The sequence below is a fragment of the Rhinoderma darwinii genome, chromosome 1 (assembly GCF_050947455.1).
Source record: "Rhinoderma darwinii isolate aRhiDar2 chromosome 1, aRhiDar2.hap1, whole genome shotgun sequence".
Lineage (NCBI taxonomy): Eukaryota > Metazoa > Chordata > Amphibia > Anura > Rhinodermatidae > Rhinoderma > Rhinoderma darwinii.
Window position 1 is genome coordinate 271,924,867 of NC_134687.1, and position 19,459 is coordinate 271,944,325.

General features: G+C 43.8%; 1 protein-coding gene across 1 annotated transcript in view; it reads left to right on the forward strand.

Moving 5' to 3' along the window:
* The window catches only part of UPF1 (UPF1 RNA helicase and ATPase), a 123,893-nt gene that overhangs the window by 1,327 nt on the left and 103,107 nt on the right, over nucleotides 1-19,459 (forward strand). The gene's annotated exons all lie outside the window — the stretch shown is intronic.

Sequence of the window (19,459 nt, forward strand, 5' to 3'; positions counted from 1 at the left end):
CCGGGTATACGACATGTCACTTGTGCCGTGCATGGGCTGTCACTGCTGTTCTCACGGACCCTGCTGTTCTCGAGATAACAGCAGGGGCCGCGCATGCGCGTTACAACAGAACAAGCCGATATACACCAAGTGACGTGTTCTATACCCGGAAATGAATTCAAGATCAACAAAGCGGCCAGTGCAGAGAGTGACGTCACCCGTCCAGTAGCCCACGGCAGGATCTGGAAACAGGGCCACTTTGGAAAATGTAAGTATATTACAAATGTATTTACATTCATAAATTACAAGCATTAACACAGTCATTAAATCTCGGACAACCCCTTTAATAAATGGGGGCGTAGGCGTATACGCCTGGGGCTTTCCAGGGGACATACTCAAACGTGTTCACATATCTGGAGAAGATGGGGAAATAAACTAAAAGTGGTGACGACTATTCTATATATTTTTCATATAGTTGGAGGTAAACTTACACCACGTTACAATCCAGGCACTGTTAACATTAGGGTTGCTCGATGCATCGAAATTTAGATACTGTGCACCCTTAAACGGTTCAATACCGTTAATTTATGTATTCCGATATAAGTATAGTAACGCATTAATGTTAGAGCGAGGCTGCGGCTGTGTAATATAGCCATTGCCCCACTCCTGAGTCCTGACTAGAATATGCGAACGGTCAGCATGATGTGACGCAAGCAGCGCATCGCTAACGTTTGCCGACACTAAAGCAGGAGAATGTGGTGGGCACACTGCAAATGCCCCCATGTTCTGTATTCAGTACCTGCGCCTCCGCTCATTAGTGCAGCGCCGGCCGCATCGCCTTATGCTGACCGCGCACACTTATTGTCAGGAGTGGGGCAATGGCTGTATTACACAGCCACAGCGGGGATCAGAGAAACCTCATCGCCGCCGCTATTCCCTTGAATGCTGCGATCAAAGCGGACCGCAGCATTCAAGGGGTAAAAGAGAAAGGGGATGCCATTTGGATCGCGTTACAGGGAATCCCTGTGTCACGACTGAGGGACATACCGTATATGGGCAGACAGCCCAGGGTCCACTGAAAGACCCCAGGGCTGTCTGACCATGTTACCTGTAAGGGCATACTTGGGTATGTCCTAACAGCTACCTGTGTACTACCAGTATATAGATATATGCCAGTACATTAAAATAAAAACCACAAATTTTTTACAATAAACATTAAAGTAAGTCTCAATACATAAAATATACACATTCGGTATAGTCGCGGCTGTAATAAATTAATTGCATCATTTATGAGGTTTACGCTGTTCTAAAATAACTGCTTTCCTTCACTTATTAATGTGAAGCACGAGGCATTATGAATTTTGAACCTCCATGTTCCTCATTAATAGTAATTAACCCAATGCTGTCCATTATAACTGTGAGGGACATGAGGTTAATTACTATTCATGTGCGGCGCAAAATGAATCACTCCAACGTGCCTCAAATCAGAAAATGGTAGAACTTTTTTTTATTATTACTGTTGGCAAAGTACCGGTTTGGTATCGCAATACTACACAAAGTATCGGCATCGAAGTCCAGAGTCTGGTATCGTGAAGACCCTAGATTACATCACTTCCATTTCTGGAGCAGCTAATCAAAACACTTAAGGGGGAATTATATCTACGTTTCTACGCTAGTTTTCTGGCAAACAGCCCAAAATTTGCGACTTTTGGGCTGTTCCCACCGAATTCACGATTTAAAAAAATATATAAAATGTGGGAGGTATGTGACCATTGTGGCCTGATTCGTTGACTATTATTTACGCCAGAAATTGTTAAAAGAATGTAAATTATAGGGGAAATGTATTCCATACAGAATTTCATTCAGTAGTGCATAGACAGACGAAGATGCAACATATTTAGTAGTGTGCCTCTTAATAAATGTGTTGCATCTTATCCCACCCAGCTTGCCTATTAATAAAACTGGAGTAGTCTTAACCCCTTAACGCTATGTGACGTAATAGTCCTTCACAAATGTCCTGTTAACGCAAACTGACTATTTTGTCAGTGTTTAGGCGGGATTCACACGACCGGGTCCCGCCCGAGTGCCGGCCGGTAAAATCGTCCATTTTGCCCGGCCGGTTTGCATAAAGTTTTGCATCCGTGCCGGGCCGGGCAGATCTGGACAGTGACATCAGCGGCAACTCCTGAAGGAGAATCCCCATGTGTTCGGGGATTCCGCTTCAGGAGTTTCCCCTGATGTCACTGCCCAGATATGGACAGAGACATCAAGCGCTCTGTCCAGGAGCGGAATCCCCGAAAACACGGGGATTCCGCTCCTTCAAGGAGCTAAAGTGGGGCTAGCACATAGCAGAGCGGGGAGATACCTCCCTGCTCTGCTATAGTGGCGTCGCTGCAGTAGTAGCAGCTGCTGCTAGCGCCGCCATCGAAGGTGTCGCCGGGCCAGGGCGCTTTTAAAACAAGCAGGGGAAGGGAGCCAGCGCAGCGCTCCCTTCCACCTGCTGTACACCCCGGCCCTGCCACACAATGTACAGCGCCCAGCCATTCGTCAGAATGGCATCAACTCCTCCTCCTCACATGCACTCTGCGCTATGAGGAGATAGAGCGCAAGCGCCGGAAAACCCGGCCATCACTCGGGACACATCCCGGTGATGGCTGTGTATTACCCGGCCCCATAGACTTCTATGGGGGCCGGGTACCCGGCCGAAGGTAGAGCATGTCCTATTTTTTGACGGACGGTTTTCCAGGCCGTCAAAAAATCGGTCGTTTGAATTAGGGATGCACGGTGCATCGAAACTTTGATACAGTTTCGATACTCTGCATCCCTAAACGGTTCGATGCCGCTATTTCCTGTATTTCGATACTCAGCTGCGCAGCCGCATAGGTCAGTATAGTAATACATGAATGTATGGGAGCACGGCTGCGGCTGTGTAATTCAGCCACAGCCCCGCTACTGAGTCATAAGTTCGCGGGGTCAGGATGATGCGATGCGGCCAGCGCTGCACTAATGAGCGGCGGCACTGGAGACAGAACATGGCGGGCGCACTGCAAAACACCCCCCCCATGTTCTGTCCTCAGTGCCTGACCCGCCGCTCATTAGTGCAGGACCGGCCGCATCTCCTCATGCTGAACGAGCGCGCACTTCCTGTCAGGAGCGGGGCAATGACTGTATTACACAGCCGCAGCCCCGCTCTATAACGGCGGAGATCAGAGAAACCGCTCATCTCCGCCGTTATTCCCCTGAATGATGCGATCACAGCTGACTGCAGCATTCAGGAGAAAATGAGAAGGGGGGGATGCCCCTGGATCGCGTCACAGGAAATTCCTGTGACGCGATCGAGGGCCATACCATATATGGGCAGACAGCCCAGGGTCTATTGACGGACCCCAGGGCTGTCTTACCATATTTCATGTTGTTAGGACATACCCAAGTATGTCCTAACAACTGCCTGTGTATTATCCGTCCACAGGTTAATGTACTGGCACATATCTGATACATGTCAGTACATTAAAGTTTAAAAATAAAGTAAAAACAAAGTAATGTTAAATTTAAAAAAAAACACATACACCTTTTTTACAATGAACATTAAAATAAGTCTCAATACATAAAATATTCACACACTCAGTAATGGCGCACACAACAATTTTTTTGCATCATTTATGATGTGTACGCTGTAAAAAAATGAAATAAACACGGCTTTCATTCACTTATTAATGTGAGGCGCGAGGTGCGATGAATTTACCCTCCATGTTCCTCACATTAATAGTAATTAACCCCATCATGTACCTCACACATTAACCCATTATGACTGAGAAACATGATGGGATTAATTACTATTAATGTGAGGCGCGTTCAAAATTCATCACACGTCGCGCCTCACATCAGAAAACTGAAGAATTTTTTTTTATTACTGTTGGCAAAAGTATCGAAATTGGTATAGAAATCGCAATACTAAACGAAGTATCGGTATCGAAGTCCAAATTCTGGTATCGTGACATCCCTAGTGTGAATAGCCCCATTAGGGGTCTATTATTCCTAATGCAGCCGGGTGCCGGCCGATTTATGAACGGCCGGCCGGGAAACCCTGTCGTGGGAATGAGGCCTAACCCCTTCAGGACCAGGCTCATTTTGGCTGTCAGGACAGACCCATTTTTTCAAATCTGACGTGTCACTTTATGTGGTAATAACTTCGGAATGCTTTTATATATCCAATCGATTAAGATTGTTTTCTCGTGACATATTGTACTTTGTTAGTGAAAAAATGTGGTCGATAAATTCATTGCTTTGTGAAAAACAACAATTTGGAGAAAATTTGAACAAATTATGATTTTTTCTAATTTTAAATGTATCTGCTTGTAAAATAGTAATTCCACACAAAATAGTTACTAATTAACGTTTCCCATATCTCTACTTTGTTTGCATCGTTTTTTTGAACATCCTTTTATTTTTCTAGGACGTTACAAGGCTTAGAACTTTAGCAGCAATTTCTCAAATTTCCAAAAGGCTATTTTTTCAGGGACGAGATCAGTTCTGAAATGGTTTTGAGGGCCCTATATTTTAGAAACCCCCATTTTGAAAATTGCACCCCTCAAAGTATTCAAAACCGCATTTAGAACGTTTTTCAACCCTTTAGGCGTTTTACAGGAATTGAAGGAATGTAGAGGTGAAATGTTAAAATTTCATTTTTTTTTTTACAAAATTCATTAGTTCTACATTTTTTTTCTGTAACACAGAAGGTTTTACCCGAGAAACACATCTCAATATTTATTGCCCAGATTCTGCAGTTTTTAGAAATATCCCACATGTGGTCCTAGTGCGGTAATGGACTGAAACACAGGCCTCAGAAGCAAAGGAGCACCTTGTGGATTTTGGGCCTCCTTTTTTTAGAATATATTTTAGGCACCATGTCAGGTTTGAAGAGGTCTTGTGGTACCAAAACAGTGGAAGCCCCCAAAAGTGACCCCATTTTTGAAACTACACCCCTCAGGGAATTTATCTAGGGTTATAGTTAGCATTTTGACCCCACAGGTTTTTTGCTAAATTTATTCGAATTAGTCTGAAAATGAAAATCTACTTTTTTTTTCCTGGAAAAATGTGGAATTTTCGAATTTTTGCAAGGAATAAAGGAGCAAAAGCAACCCAACATTTGTAAAGCAATTTCTCCTGATTACGGTAATACCCCATATGTGGTAATAAACTGCTCTTTGGACCCATGGCAGGGCTCAGAAGGGACGTTGCACCATTTGAATTTTGCAGCTCCGATTTTGTTGAATTGGTTTCTGGGGGCCATGTCGCATTTGCAGAGGCCCTGAAATCCCAGAACAGTAGAAATTCCCCGGGTGTGATCCCATTTGGAGACTATACCCCTCAAAGAAATAAATTAGATGTGTAGTGAGCATTTTGATCCCTCAGATGGTTTATAGATTTTATTAGAATTGGGCCGTGGAAATGAAAAAATATATTTTTGCCAATAACATGTAGATTTAGCTCATAATTTTTCATTTCCACAAGGAATACAGGAGAAACGACACCCCAAAATGTATTACACAATTTCCCCTGAGTAGGGAAATAACCCATATGTGGTTGTAAACTGCTATTTGGACACAGGGCAAAGGTCTAAAGGGAAAAAGCGCAATTTCGTTTTTGGAGTGGAGATTTTACAAAATTTACAGTACAGTGAAAACCCCCGACAAGTGACCCCTTTTTGGGAAACTACACCCCTCCAGGAATTCATCTAGAAGTGTAGTGAGCATTTTGACCCCAAAGGTTTTGCAGAAATTAGTGCACAGTGGATGTTGCAGATTGAAAATTGCCGTCTTCCACAGATATGCTATTTCAGTGCCTAATGTGTGGTGCCCAGCTTGTACCACCGTAGACACACATCCCATAAATTTAAGCGGTTCTCCAGAATACAGTAATACCCCATATGTGTTCATAAACTGCTGTTTGGGCACACTGCCAGGCCCAGAATGACCGCCATTTGGCTTTTGGTGCGCAGATTTTGCTTGGTGGTAGTTTTTGTTTAGTATTTTACTGGTGTTTCAGTTTATAATGTGGGGGCATATGTAAGCTGTGCGGAGTACATCGGGGTATATGTAAGCTGTGCGGAGTGCATCGGGGTATATGTAAGCTGTGCGGAGTGCATCGGGGTCTATGTAAGCTGTGCGGAGCGCATCGGGGTCTATGTAAGCTGTGCGGAGCGCATCGGGGTCTATGTAAGCTGTGCGGAGCGCATCGGGGTCTATGTAAGCTGTGCGGAGCGCATCGGGGTCTATGTAAGCTGTGCGGAGCGCATCGGGGTCTATGTAAGCTGTGCGGAGCGCATCGGGGTCTATGTAAGCTGTGCGGAGCGCATCGGGGTCTATGTAAGCTGTGCGGAGCGCATCGGGGTCTATGTAAGCTGTGCGGAGCGCATCGGGGTCTATGTAAGCTGTGCGGAGCGCATCGGGGTCTATGTAGGCTGTGCGGAGCGCATCGGGGTCTATGTAGGCTGTGCGGAGCGCATCGGGGTCTATGTAGGCTGTGCGGAGCGCATCGGGGTCTATGTAGGCTGTGCGGAGCGCATCGGGGTCTATGTAGGCTGTGCGGAGCGCATCGGGGTCTATGTAGGCTGTGCGGAGCGCATCGGGGTCTATGTAGGCTGTGCGGAGCGCATCGGGGTCTATGTAGGCTGTGCGGAGCGCATCGGGGTCTATGTAGGCTGTGCGGAGCGCATCGGGGTCTATGTAGGCTGTGCGGAGCGCATCGGGGTCTATGTAGGCTGTGCGGAGCGCATCGGGGTCTATGTAGGCTGTGCGGAGCGCATCGGGGTCTATGTAGGCTGTGCGGAGCGCATCGGGTCATAATAGGATGAAGTAAGATTTTTGGGTGCAGGAGTTGCACTTCTAAAGGGTGTCCGTGGTATTGTACAAAATATCCGCACTCCAGCATTGACTAATCTTTGACTTCTTTACTAGCCCCATATGTAGCACAGACCTCAAAATGTCATAGTTTCCGCTGCATTTACAGGGTCTACCAGTGGGGGCTGCAAATGATGACGTGGGGTTTTAGATGAAGAACTGATGCACATATAAATTATTCTGGGCCGTCGTTTTGCATTCCAGGAGTCATAACTTTTTATTTTTCTGTTGACGAGCTGTGTGAGTGCTTGATTTTCATGGGACAAGCTGTCGTTTTTATTAGCATCATTTTGGGGTACATGCGATAATTTGATCAGTTTTTATTCAATATTTTTTGGGAGGGGAGACCAAAACACAGAAATTCTCTAACTTTTTTTTTTATAAAGTTTTAACGGTGTTCTCTGGGCAGTATAAACAACATGTTTACTTTATTCTGCGGTTCGATACAATTATGGCAATACCAAATTTCTATAGTTTTTGTTTTACTACTTTTACACAATAAACACTTTTTTTTCCAGTACATCCCTCATGACAGCACTACAGGAGGTTGCCCTCTTGACCTCTGTAGGGACAGGAAGATAGAGAGGTTAAAAGGCCCCTCCCACCACCCACTTGCCAATGTTCTTCCTGTCCCCACAAGGGTCAGGAGCAGAGAACGTCACTCCTGTATTAAGTGCAGGAAAGAAACTCGGGCAGGGCGCAAGATCGGGGGTCCGTGCACTCCCACTTCTCTTCCCCCTAAAGCCCAGGCTAACACCCCTCAAACAACAGGTCCCTTAGCTCCCTCCCTGAGACACCTACCGAAGGAATCCTAGGCAGGGTTCTGGTAGTGTGTGGGGGCTGGGGTTTCCCAAGCAGGCTTCGGCCGGGCCGCGGACCAGGCGGGGACCGGCAGCTCCATAGGCATGGACGCACCGGCAGGGATCCTCGCTGCACCGCATAGCAAGCCTCAGTCGTCGGCTATGGCGGCTGCACTCCAGGTACACGCTGGACGAATAGCCGACCGGAAATGACGTCGCACTACTTCTGGTCCGCGGCCATCTTGGAAGGCGGGAAATTCAAAACGCCCGCATTTAAAGGGACACGCACAGGTATGTAGTTAGAGCTGATAACTCTAACTTGGATTAATTTTTTGTGGATTGCATATTGCATTGCCTGTTACCTGTCGCGGTATGGAACTTCCTCGTCCTGATGGAAATCAAGATATGTCCCAGGGTCACGTGAGTCTCACCCTTGGGGAAGGGTATGACCCCTTATGTATGTACACCATACTTTACCTACCTTCTGTTTTCTCTAGGAAAAAGATTCCTCTCAGAGACAAACTGATAAAAAGAAGGATAAAAAATGTGCGACTTGTGCAAAAAAATTGCCAGAGTCCCATAGAAAACAATTGTGTCAGGATTGTATTGCAAAAATACTAAAGGAGGAACAACCAACGTTCATGTCCGAGCTTAGGACTATGATTCGTGAAGAAGTGGGTCAGTCAGTAGCCTCCCTCGCCCCTCCGCAAGAAACTCCCTCACACTCCCGGGCAAAAAGACCGCGGATTGAAGTGGATCAAAAATATTGGCCTCCTTCTCAGGGGTCGGACTCTGAGCAGGAGTGCTATTACCTATCGGAGGATGAGTTAGAAGAAAGAGAGGAACTCTTGCCTTCAACTTCTTCCACTCAAGAGAAAAAAATTGTCTTCCCTTCCGAGATGTCGGATACCTTAATTCAAGCAATACGGGAAACTATGGATATTCCCGAAGAAGACCAACCACATACCATCCAGGATGAGATGTTTGGAGGTCTAACGGAAAAGAAAACAAGGGTTTTTCCGGTAAACGAAAATCTTAAAAGAATGGTGACAACTGAATGGGAAGATTCAGAAAAAAGGCTCTTCATTTCAAGAGATTTTAAAAACAGACTTCTCTTTTAAACCAGAGGACACTAAGCCTTGGGATGAGATCCCAAAAGTAGATGTCCCAGTAGCCAGGGTTGCTAAAAAAAACGCAATCCCATTTGAAGATTCCTCAGTTGAGGGACGCCATGGACCGAAAGGCAGACGGACTACTGAAAAGAGTGTGGGAATCTTCCTCTGCCTTGATCTCAACTAATATCGCGGCCACATCAGTAGCAAGAGCAATGTTTATATGGCTAAACCAACTAGAGACCCATTTGATGATGAAGACATCACGACAAGATCTATTAGAATCTCTACCCTTACTAAAGATGGCAACCGGATTCTTGGTAGACGCTTCAGCGGAATCTATTAGATTTGCTGCCAGGAATGGGGCTCTCTCAAATGCGGCTAGAAGAGCATTATGGCTCAAAATGTGGTCAGGAGATACGAAGTCCAAAAACAAGTTGTGTTCTATCCCATTTACAGGGTTTCTGATCGGTCCTCTCCTTGATAACATGCTGGAGAGTGCAACAGATAGAAAAAAGGGGTTTCCTGAAGAGAAACCAAAAAAACCCCCTCAGTTTGGAAGATTTCGCCAACAGAGGGATCCTACCTCACAGAACTACAGCGGGAAAGGGAAGTCCGGTCCCCAAAGGAAAAAGGGGTCGAGGATATCTGCTTAACCCAAATAATTCATTCCAGCCCTCAAAGCAATGACGCCAAGAGCGTGGGGGGAAGACTCCTACATTTTTATCCCAAATGGTCGAGAATAACCCAGAACCCCTGGGTTCTAAAGATAATAGAAGGATACAAAATAGAATTTTCCTCCATTCCTCCAGAGAAATTCCTAATAACCCAGTACCATGCAAAAGATCTTCATCAGATCCTTATCCAGGACGTCCAGAAACTACTCAGATTGAGAGCCATTTCTCCAGTTCCCCACAACGAAATATGCAAAGGCCACTATTCAAAAATCTTCTTGGTCAAAAAACCCAAACGGTTCCTACAGGACAATAATCAACCTGAAGGTCCTAAACAAATGAGTGAAATATCGGAAATTCAAGATGGAGTCTATCAGATCGACTATTCCTCTAATAAGAGAAGAGGCATCAATGTGTACGATCGATTTTAAAGGATGCGTATTATCACGTTCCTATCCACCCCGCGTACCAGATATTCCTCAGATTCGCAATTCAGGACGGTCCTTCCATTCTCCACTTCCAGTTTGTCTACCTCCCCTTTGGCCTTTCCTCTGCAATAATTTTTGTAAAAATTCTGGGGGCGGAGATCATGGCATTCATAAGAAATCAAGGTATAGTAATTATCCCATATCTAGACGACTTCTTGTTGACAGCAGATACTCCGGCTATCTTAGTCAGTCATCGGTCACAGGTTCTTTCCTGAATTGGGATGGATAATCAACTTTCAGAAGTCGAGTCTTCCTCCCCAGAAACAGAAGGTCTTCTTAGGAGTACTGCTGGACTCCTCCCTTCAGCATTCCTTCCTCCCAAGCGAGAAACAAATACTCCTACTGGCAGAAGTAAGAAAATTTTGGGGGAAAGACGCCTGTTCCATAAGGGAATGTATGCGGATGTTGGGAATGATGACGTCTTGCATCCAATCTATTCCACGGAGCCAATTTCACTCCAGACCCTTACAGAATCTGATCTTGTCCCGGTGGGATCGAAAACAAAACTCCCTGAATTTAAAAATTCAAATTTCCGAGACTGTGAAGTCATCCCTCCTGTGGTGGCTCTGCACAAACAACATAGACAAGGGAGTCCCCTGGAGAACTTCTCCTTATGTAGTGATTACCACAGATGCCAGCAAACACTGCTGGGGGTCAGTAATCCAAGACCAACACTTTCAGGGCACATGGACTGTTCAAATGAAGATCATGTCCTCAAACTTCAAAGAACTAAGAGCCGTATGGGAGACACTTGTAAGAGCTTCACCCACCATAAAAGGGAAACATATAAGAATTTTATCGGACAACACGACAGCAGTGTCCTTTCTTCGCCATCAAGGGGGAACAAGACACACTCTTCTTCACGCCCTCTCTGCACAAATTTTCAGTTGGGCAGAAGAAAACGTCCTATCAGTCACGGCAGTCCACCTAAAAGGCTCAGAGAACCTATCAGCAGATTTCCTGAGTCGGGAAAAAGTGGACCCTGGAGAATGGTCCCTAAACAGGGAAGTCTTTCTGTCCCTAACCCGAAATTGGGGTTATCCACAAATAGACCTGTTTGCCACGAGGAAGAACACTCAAGTAGAGACATTCTTCTCCCTAAATCTCAGAGACAACCCATTGGGAGTAGATGCATTGTCCCAACCATGGGACATGGATCTGGCCTATGCGTTTCCTCTAATACCAATGGTATTAAGAAAAATCCAGGAAGATTTGACAAAGCTCATCATTTATTCTTCCCTATTGGCCAAAAAGAAGTTGGTTTCCAATCGTACAATACCTAGCGTTGGAAGACCCTATCATGCTCCCAGTCAGGGATAATCTTTTCTCTCCCAGGGTCCCTTATTCTTCCAGGGAATAGAAACTCTGAAATTGTCAGCCTGGATTCTGAAAGGCAGATCTTGAGGAACCACGGTCTGTCAGACGAGGTAATTTCAACTATCTTATCAAGTCATAAAGAAGTTACCTCTAAAATCTATCAAAAGATTTGGAAGAAATTCTGTTCCTGGCATGGAAACCCAGGACCAGACCCCTTTTCTCCCAACATTGCAAAAATCCTAGATTTCTTACAATCGAGATTCAAAAAAGGACTTGGCCCTAGTACCTTAAAAGTACAGATTTCAGCCTTAGGTAATTTTTTTTTAACACTCCTCTGGCTGAACATCGGTGGATCAGAAGATTCACCCAAGCGGTCTCTAAACTGAAACCTTCCCTAAAGAAATCCGTTCCTACCTGGGATTTGAATGTGGTGTTAACGACTCTTTGTGAGCCCCCCTTTGAGCCGCTCGACGAAATTAGTATGCATTTTTTAACTCTAAAAGCTGCATTCTTAGTCGCTATTACTTCAGCAAGAAGGATTGGAGAAATCCAATCTCTGTCAGTCATAGAACCGTACCTAAAAGTACAAGAGGATAAGATCATCCTAAAGCTGGACCCTTCCTTTATTCCAAAGGTATCTACTGCTTTCCATAGAGAACAAGAAATAATTCTACCTTTTTATCCAGATCCAAAAAACCAACAAGAAGAAAAATTCCATTGCCTGGATGTCAGGCGAACACTTCAGTATCTGGATAGAACCTCCTCCTGGAGACAAGATAAAAATCTATTTGTCCTATTTGGGGGAAAGAATAGAGGAAAGAAAGCCACAAAAGGCTCTCTAGCGAGATGGGTAAAAACCACCATACAAGAAGCCTACAAGTCCCAAGGACTATGTACCCCACAAGGCATCAGAGCCCATTCAACGAGGGCAGTTTCGGCATCCTGGGCAGAAAGAAGAGAAGCCTCTATGGACCAAATCTGCAGAGCTGCCACTTGGTCAAGCCATCATACGTTTTGCAAACATTATAGGCTCGATGTTCTGTCCGATACGGATTTAAGTTTTGGACGGAAAGTCCTTCAATCCATAGTCCCGCCCTGAGCATTATAATCTGGTATTGCTCCTGTAGTGCTGTCATGAGGGATGTACTGGAAAATAGCAATTAGACCTACCGGTAATTGTATTTCCAGGAATCCATCATGACAGCACCATTACATCCCTCCCTGATTGAATTCTGATTTGTGCATTTAACATGTCCGTTATTATCCCTAGAAATAAAATAGGGTTGCATCCATCCTGGTTTAGTAATTGAAAAACACTGGCAAGTGGGTGGTGGGAGGGGCCTTTTAACCTCTGTCTTCCTGTCCCTACAGAGGTCAAGAGGGCAACCTCCTGTATTGCTGTCATGATGGATTCCTGGAAATACAATTACCGGTAGGTCTAATTGCTATTTTCTAAATTAAATAATGTTTTAGTGTCACCATATCCTGAGAGCCCCTCTTTCTGTGAGCCTGTGACTTGAGTTGCTGGTGTCAGCTGTATGTTACAGTGGACACCGTGCTGTAACGGCAGGGAACAGAGCTAGCTCCGAACCCTGCCATTAACCCCTTAGATGCCGCGATCACAGTATCTTAGTGGTTTGTAGAGATCGACACGATGTGATCGTGAGAATGACAATTGTTGCTATGGCAACCGGAGGCCTAACACTGGCCTCCTGGTCTGCCACGTATGATAGCCTATTAAGCCCCGCCCATATACGGGACGTAATAGGCTTTCTGTCAGTGAATGACCGCTCGAATGCATTGCACTACGTGGGTAGTGCTGTGTATTAGAGTATCAGAGGTGCAGGTGTCCCTAGTGGGACAAAAAAAAAAAGTTGAAGAAAAGTGTAAAAAAAAAGTTTCACGTTTAATAAACACACACACTGCCTTTTTTCCTATAATGTCTTTTTGATTTTAGGGGGAAAAAAATAAACTTTAAACGTTAACACATATTTGGTATCGCTGCTTTCGTAATGACACAAACTATAAGGCTGGGTTCACACAGTGTTTTTTCCAGGCAGAAAATCTGCCTCAATATTCCGTTTGGAATATGGCATGTCGCTTTTTCCCGCGAGACTGTTTTTCTGCTTGTGGGAAATTTTCGGCCGTTTTTTGGCGCGGTTTCCGGCGTGGTTTCCGCGTCAAACGTGTCAAAAAAGCTCCGTGTGAACTGACCGTAAAACTACAAAAGATGATTTACACGAGCGTGTTCATTTTGCTTATGCGAAAAATGTGGTGTTTTGCGAGCGCAAAAGGCACTTAAAGAGGCTCTGTCACCAGATTCTCAAATCCCTATCTCCTAATGCATGTGATCGGCGCTGCAATGTAGATAACCGTAACGTTTTTCTTTTTTTTTTAAATCTTTCATTTTTGGCCAAGTTATGAGCTATTTTATATATATATATATATATATATATATATATATATATATATATATGCAAATGAGGTTTGAAATGGACAATTGGGCGTTTTTTTTCCGTTATGTCTAACTGGGCGTGTTTACTTGTTTTACTAACTGGGCGTGTATTGTGTTTGTAACATCTGGGTGTGTTTACAGAAGTGTATGATACTGACCAATCAGTGACCAATCAGCATCATGCACTCCTCTCCATTCATTTACACAGCACATAGTGTTCTTACTAGAACGATGTGCAGCCACATACACAAGTGTCCTGATGATGAATAAACATGACCTCCAGCCTGGACGTCATGTGTATTCAGAATCCTGACGCTTCCGAATCTTTTCTGTGAGATTCCAGCAAGCCACGCGTAATCTCGCGAGATTACGGATGTAAACGAGATTTCGTTTCCCTTGCTGGAAATCTCAGAGAAAAGAGTCAGAAGTGTCAGGATTCTGAATACACATTATGTCCAGGCTGGAGGTCATGTGTATTCATTATCAGGACACTTAATTAACGTTAATCCCTGGCTGCACATTGCTGCTGTGTAAATGAATGGAGTGGAGTGTATGACACTGACTGGTCACTGATTGTTCAGCGTCATACACGTAAAAACGCCCAGTTAAAATCACAATACACGCCCAGTTGGACATACGAAAAAAAAAACGCCCAGTTGTCCATTTCAAAGCTCATTTGGATATATATATATATATATATATGTGTGTATGTATGTATGTAAAATAGCTCATAACTTGGGCAAAAATGAACGTTTAAAAAAAACCAAAAACAAACGTTACTGTTATCTACATTGCAGCGCCGATCACATGCAATAGGAGATAGGGGTTTGAGAATCTGGTGACAGAGCCTCTTGAACAGCTCCATATGTCATCACCATATGATGTGCGGCTGCCATCATTATGACACTCTGTATGTTTGTAAACAGAAAAGCTTGTGGTGCTTTTCTGTGCTCATTCATACTTCTTACTGCAGTTGCAGGAATCACGTGCGTCCCACGGAAGTGCTTCCGTTTAGTGCGCGTTATTTACACGCACCCATTGACTTCGTGATGCGCGAACAGCGCAGAAATATAGGACATGTTGTGCGTTTCACGCAGCGGACACACACTGCGTGAAATTCACGGACTGTGTGCACGGCCCCATAGGCTAACATAGGTCCGTGCGTGTTGTACGTATTACACGCTCCTGTAAATCCTCCCTTATGTTGTTTTTCACATATGGTAAACACTGCAAAAAATAAATAAAAGAACAATGCCATAATTGCTATTTTTTTTTTAAATCACCACCCCGCCCAAAACACGGAATAAAAATCATGAAGTCCCATGTACCCCAAAATGTTACCAATAAAAACTACAACCTGTCCTGCAATAAACAAGCCCTTACACTGCTTTTTTGACTGAAAAATTAAGTTCTGGCTCTCTGCACATTTTGTGTCACCATATTCTGCGTCCAAAAGCGGATAAGATCGGGCACCATTTATCAGTGCGACACTGGCCACATATCTCTTAAATATTATTTATTTACCGTATTATTATGCCCCTGATGCGCTCCGCCCAGCTTGCGTATGCCCTGATGCGCTCCGCCCAGCTTGCGTATGCCCTGATGCGCTCCGCCCAGCTTGCGTATGCCCCCACATTATCAACTGAAATACCAGGGAAGCTACAGCGTGCCCAAACAGAAGTTTACGTCCACATATATGGCATTGCCATACCCGGGAGATCCCGCTTAGCAGTTTACGAGGTGTGTCTTCGGTGGCACAAACTGGGCACAACATATTGTGCACTAAAATGGCAGATCAGTGGAAAATTGCAATATTCACTTTGCAGCATCCGCTGCGCATTACTAATGAAAAAACACCTGTGGGGGCAAAATGCTCACTACACCCCTTTTTAAAATAAGGGTCACTACTTGGGGGTTTGTTTTACTATTTGACCTCCGAGCCCTTCATTTGTGGGCCAATGTTGTGAAAATCACTAAAATAGACATCAAATGCACATGTTGCTCTTCACTTCTGAGCCCTGTTAAATATCCAGGCAAATGATAAATGCCTTGAGCGGTGTAGTTTCCAAAATGGGGTCACTTCTTGGGGGCTTCCACTGTATTCTGGTACCTCAGGGTTTTGCAATTGCGACATTGGGCCCAAAAACCAATCTAGCAAAATCTGCGTGCCAAATAGCGCTCCTGGCTTTCTGAGCCCTGCCGTGTGTCCAAACAGCAGTTTATGAGCACATGTGGGGTATTTCCGTACCTGGTTGGGGTGCTTTTTCTCCTTTATCCCTTGCGAAAGTGGAATAAATGCAAGTTTTTAGTGGAAAAATGTTGATATTCATTTTTATGCCCTAATTCCAAAAAATTCTGCAATAAACCAGTGGGGTCTAAATGCTCACTATACCCCTAGATGTATTTCATAAGGGGTGTAGTTTACCAAATGGCATCACTTTTGGGGGTTCCTACTATTTTGGCCCCGCAGGCACTTTGCAAATATGACATGGCACACGAAAACCATTCCACCTAAATTTGAGCTCCAAATGGTGCTCCTTCACTGTTGAGCCCTGCCGTGTGTCCAAACAGCAGTTTATGACCACTTAGGGGGTATTGCCGTAATCGTGAGAAATTGCTTTTCAAATGTTGGTGATTTTTCTCCGTTATTCCTTGTGAAAAATGGAAAAATCTGAGCTAAAACAACATTTTATTAGAATTTTTTTTTTCGATTTTCATTTTCACTGCGTAATTCCACTGAAGTCAGCAAAAAACCTGCCGGGTCAAAATGCTCACTATACCCCTCGATAAATTCCATGAGGGGTGTAGTTTCCCAAATGGGGTCACTCTTTGGGGGTTTCCACTTATTTGGTCCCTCAGGGGCTTTGCAAATGCGACATGGCACCTGAAAACCATTGCAGCAAAACTTGAGCTCAAAAAGCCAAATGGTGCTCCTTCCCTTCTGAGACCTGCCGTGTGTCCAAACAGCTGTTTACTACCATACACAGGGTATTGCCGTAATCGGGAGAGATTGCTTTTCAAATGTTGGGGTGTTTTTCTCCTTTTATGCCTTGTAAAAATTGAAAATTTCTACGTTTTATTGGGAAAAATTTAGATTTTCATTTTCACGGCTTCATTCCACTAATTTCAGCAAAACAACTGTGGGGTCAAAATGCTCACTATACCCCTTGATAAATTCCTTGAGCGGTGCAGTTTGCCAAATGGCATCTTTTTAGGGCTGTTTCCTCTGTTTTGGCATCACAAGACCTTTTTCAAACCGGACACGGTGCCTTAACCCCTTCCCGGCATCCGCCGTATAGATACAGCGCACGCTGGGTGGGGGAATATGGAGCGGGCTCACGGGCTGAGACCGCTCCATAGATCGAGTGTGTCGGCTGTGTGTTACAGCCGACACTTCCGGGTAACGAGCTGGTTCCCGTTCGAGCGCGATCCCGCTTGTTTAACCCGTTAAATTCCGTTTTCAATTGCTATCACGGCATTTAAATTGCTAAAAACAGGGGGGCGACCCCTGGTAACGTCCCAATGGCCCCCCCTGCGGCGAGATCAGGGGGAGCCATTGGTTGGCACGGCTGCCTGGGGGCCTGACTAAGTCCCCAGGTCTGCCATCTTTGTACTCCTATGAAGCCCTGCCGGAGACTGTCAGAATCGCAATACATTAGTATTGCAGTATATTGTGCAAGCGATCTAACGATCGCTGGTTAAAGTCCCCTAGGGGGACAAGTAAAAAAACAGTAAAATAAAGTTTGTTTTTTTAACAAAGAAAAAAATTAAAAGCTCAAAAAACCCCCCTTTTCCCATTTTCCCTCAAGCACAATGTAAAAAAAATAAAAAGCTAACTTAACTGGTATCGACGCGTCCGTAAAAGTCTGAACTATTACAATATATCATTTATTTAGTCTGCACGGTGAACACCGTAAAAAATTAACATCAGAATTGCGTTTTTTTTTTGGTCCTTTCTTCACCCACGAAAAATGAAATACGTGAACAAAAAGTCTCACGTACCCCAAAATGGTACCAATATAAACTGCAGCTCGCCCCGCAAAAAATAAGCCCTCACACGGCTAAATAAACAGAAAAATAAAAACGTTATGGCTCTCAGAATGTGGCGACAAAACTCAAATTTTATTTTTAACAATCAGTTTTTTCCTTGTAAAAGTAGTAAATCACAAAGAAAACAATATAAATTTGGTATCCTTGTAATCGTATTGACCCGCAGAATAAAGTTAACATGCCATTCTTACCATACGGTGAACGCCGTAAAAACAAAACCACCCAAACAGTTGAGGAATCGCAGTTTTTTTTCCTATTCCACCCCACATATATATTTTTTCTCGTTTCCCACTACATTATATGGTACAAAAAATGGTGCTGTGAAAATCTACAACTCGTCCTGCAAAAAACAAGCCCCATACGGCAATATTGATGGAAAAATAAGAGTTGTGGCTTTTGGAAGGTGGGGAGGAAAAAACAAAAGTGAAAATCCAAAAAATGGCTGTGGAGGGAAGGGGTTAAATATGTTCGAATAAAAAGACCCCAAAATTCTGTAGGTGCTCCTTTGCTCCTGAGGCCTTTGTTTCAGTCTATATGCACACAGGGCCACATGTGGGATATTTCTAAATACTGCAGAATGTGGGCAATACATATTGAGTTGCGTTTCTCTGGGAGAACCTTTTGTGTTAGAGAAAAATGGATTAAAATGCATTTTCTGACAAAAAAAATTAATTTGTAAATTTCACCTCTACATTGCCTTAATTCTCGGGGGAAACCTAAAGGGTTAAGAAACTTTCTAAATGCTGTTTTGAAAACTTTGAGGGGTGCAGTTTTTAAAGTTGGGTGAGTTATTGGGTTTTCTAATATATAAGGCCCTCAAAGCCACTTCACAACTGAACTGGTACCTATAAAAATAGGTTTTGGAAATTTTCTTGAAAATGTGAGAAATTACTGGTAAACTTCTAAGCCTTGTAACATCCTAGAAAAATAAAAGGATGTTGAAAAACGATGTCAATCTAACATATTGGAAATGTTAATTAGTAACTATTTTGTGTGGTATAACTGCCTGTATTACAAGGAGATACATTTAAATTTAGAATAATGCTAGTTTTTGCAAATTGTGTGTTTTTTTTTTGTTTTTTTTTTCCACAAATAAATACTGAATTTATTGATCAAATTTTCCCACTAACCTAAGGTACAATATGTCACAAGAAAACAATCTCAGAATCGCTTGGATAGGTAAAAGCATTCTCCGGGTATTACCACGTAAAGTGACACGTCCGTTTTAAAAAAGTCTGCTGCGTACACAAGGCCAAAACAGACTCAGTCCTGAAGGGGTTAATAACCACAGTATCACTTGATTGGCCAGCAAACTCGCCTGACCTAAACCCCATAGAGAATCTATGGGGTATTGTCAAGAGGAAGATGAGACACCAGACCCAACAATGCAAGCGAGCTGAAAACCGCTATCAAAGCAACCTGGGCGTCCATAACACCTCAGCAGTGCCACAGGCTGATCACCTCCATGCCCCGCCGCATTGATGCAGTAATTCATGCAAAAGGTGCCATGACCAAGTATGGAGTACAGATACTGTACAGAATTTTCAGTAGGCCAACATTTCGGTATTCAAAATAATTTTTTAAATTAGGTTTATATAATCTTCTTTTCCGAGACACTAAATTTTGGGTTTTTATTAACTGTTACCTTAATCATGAACATTAAAATAACAAAATGCTGGAAATAG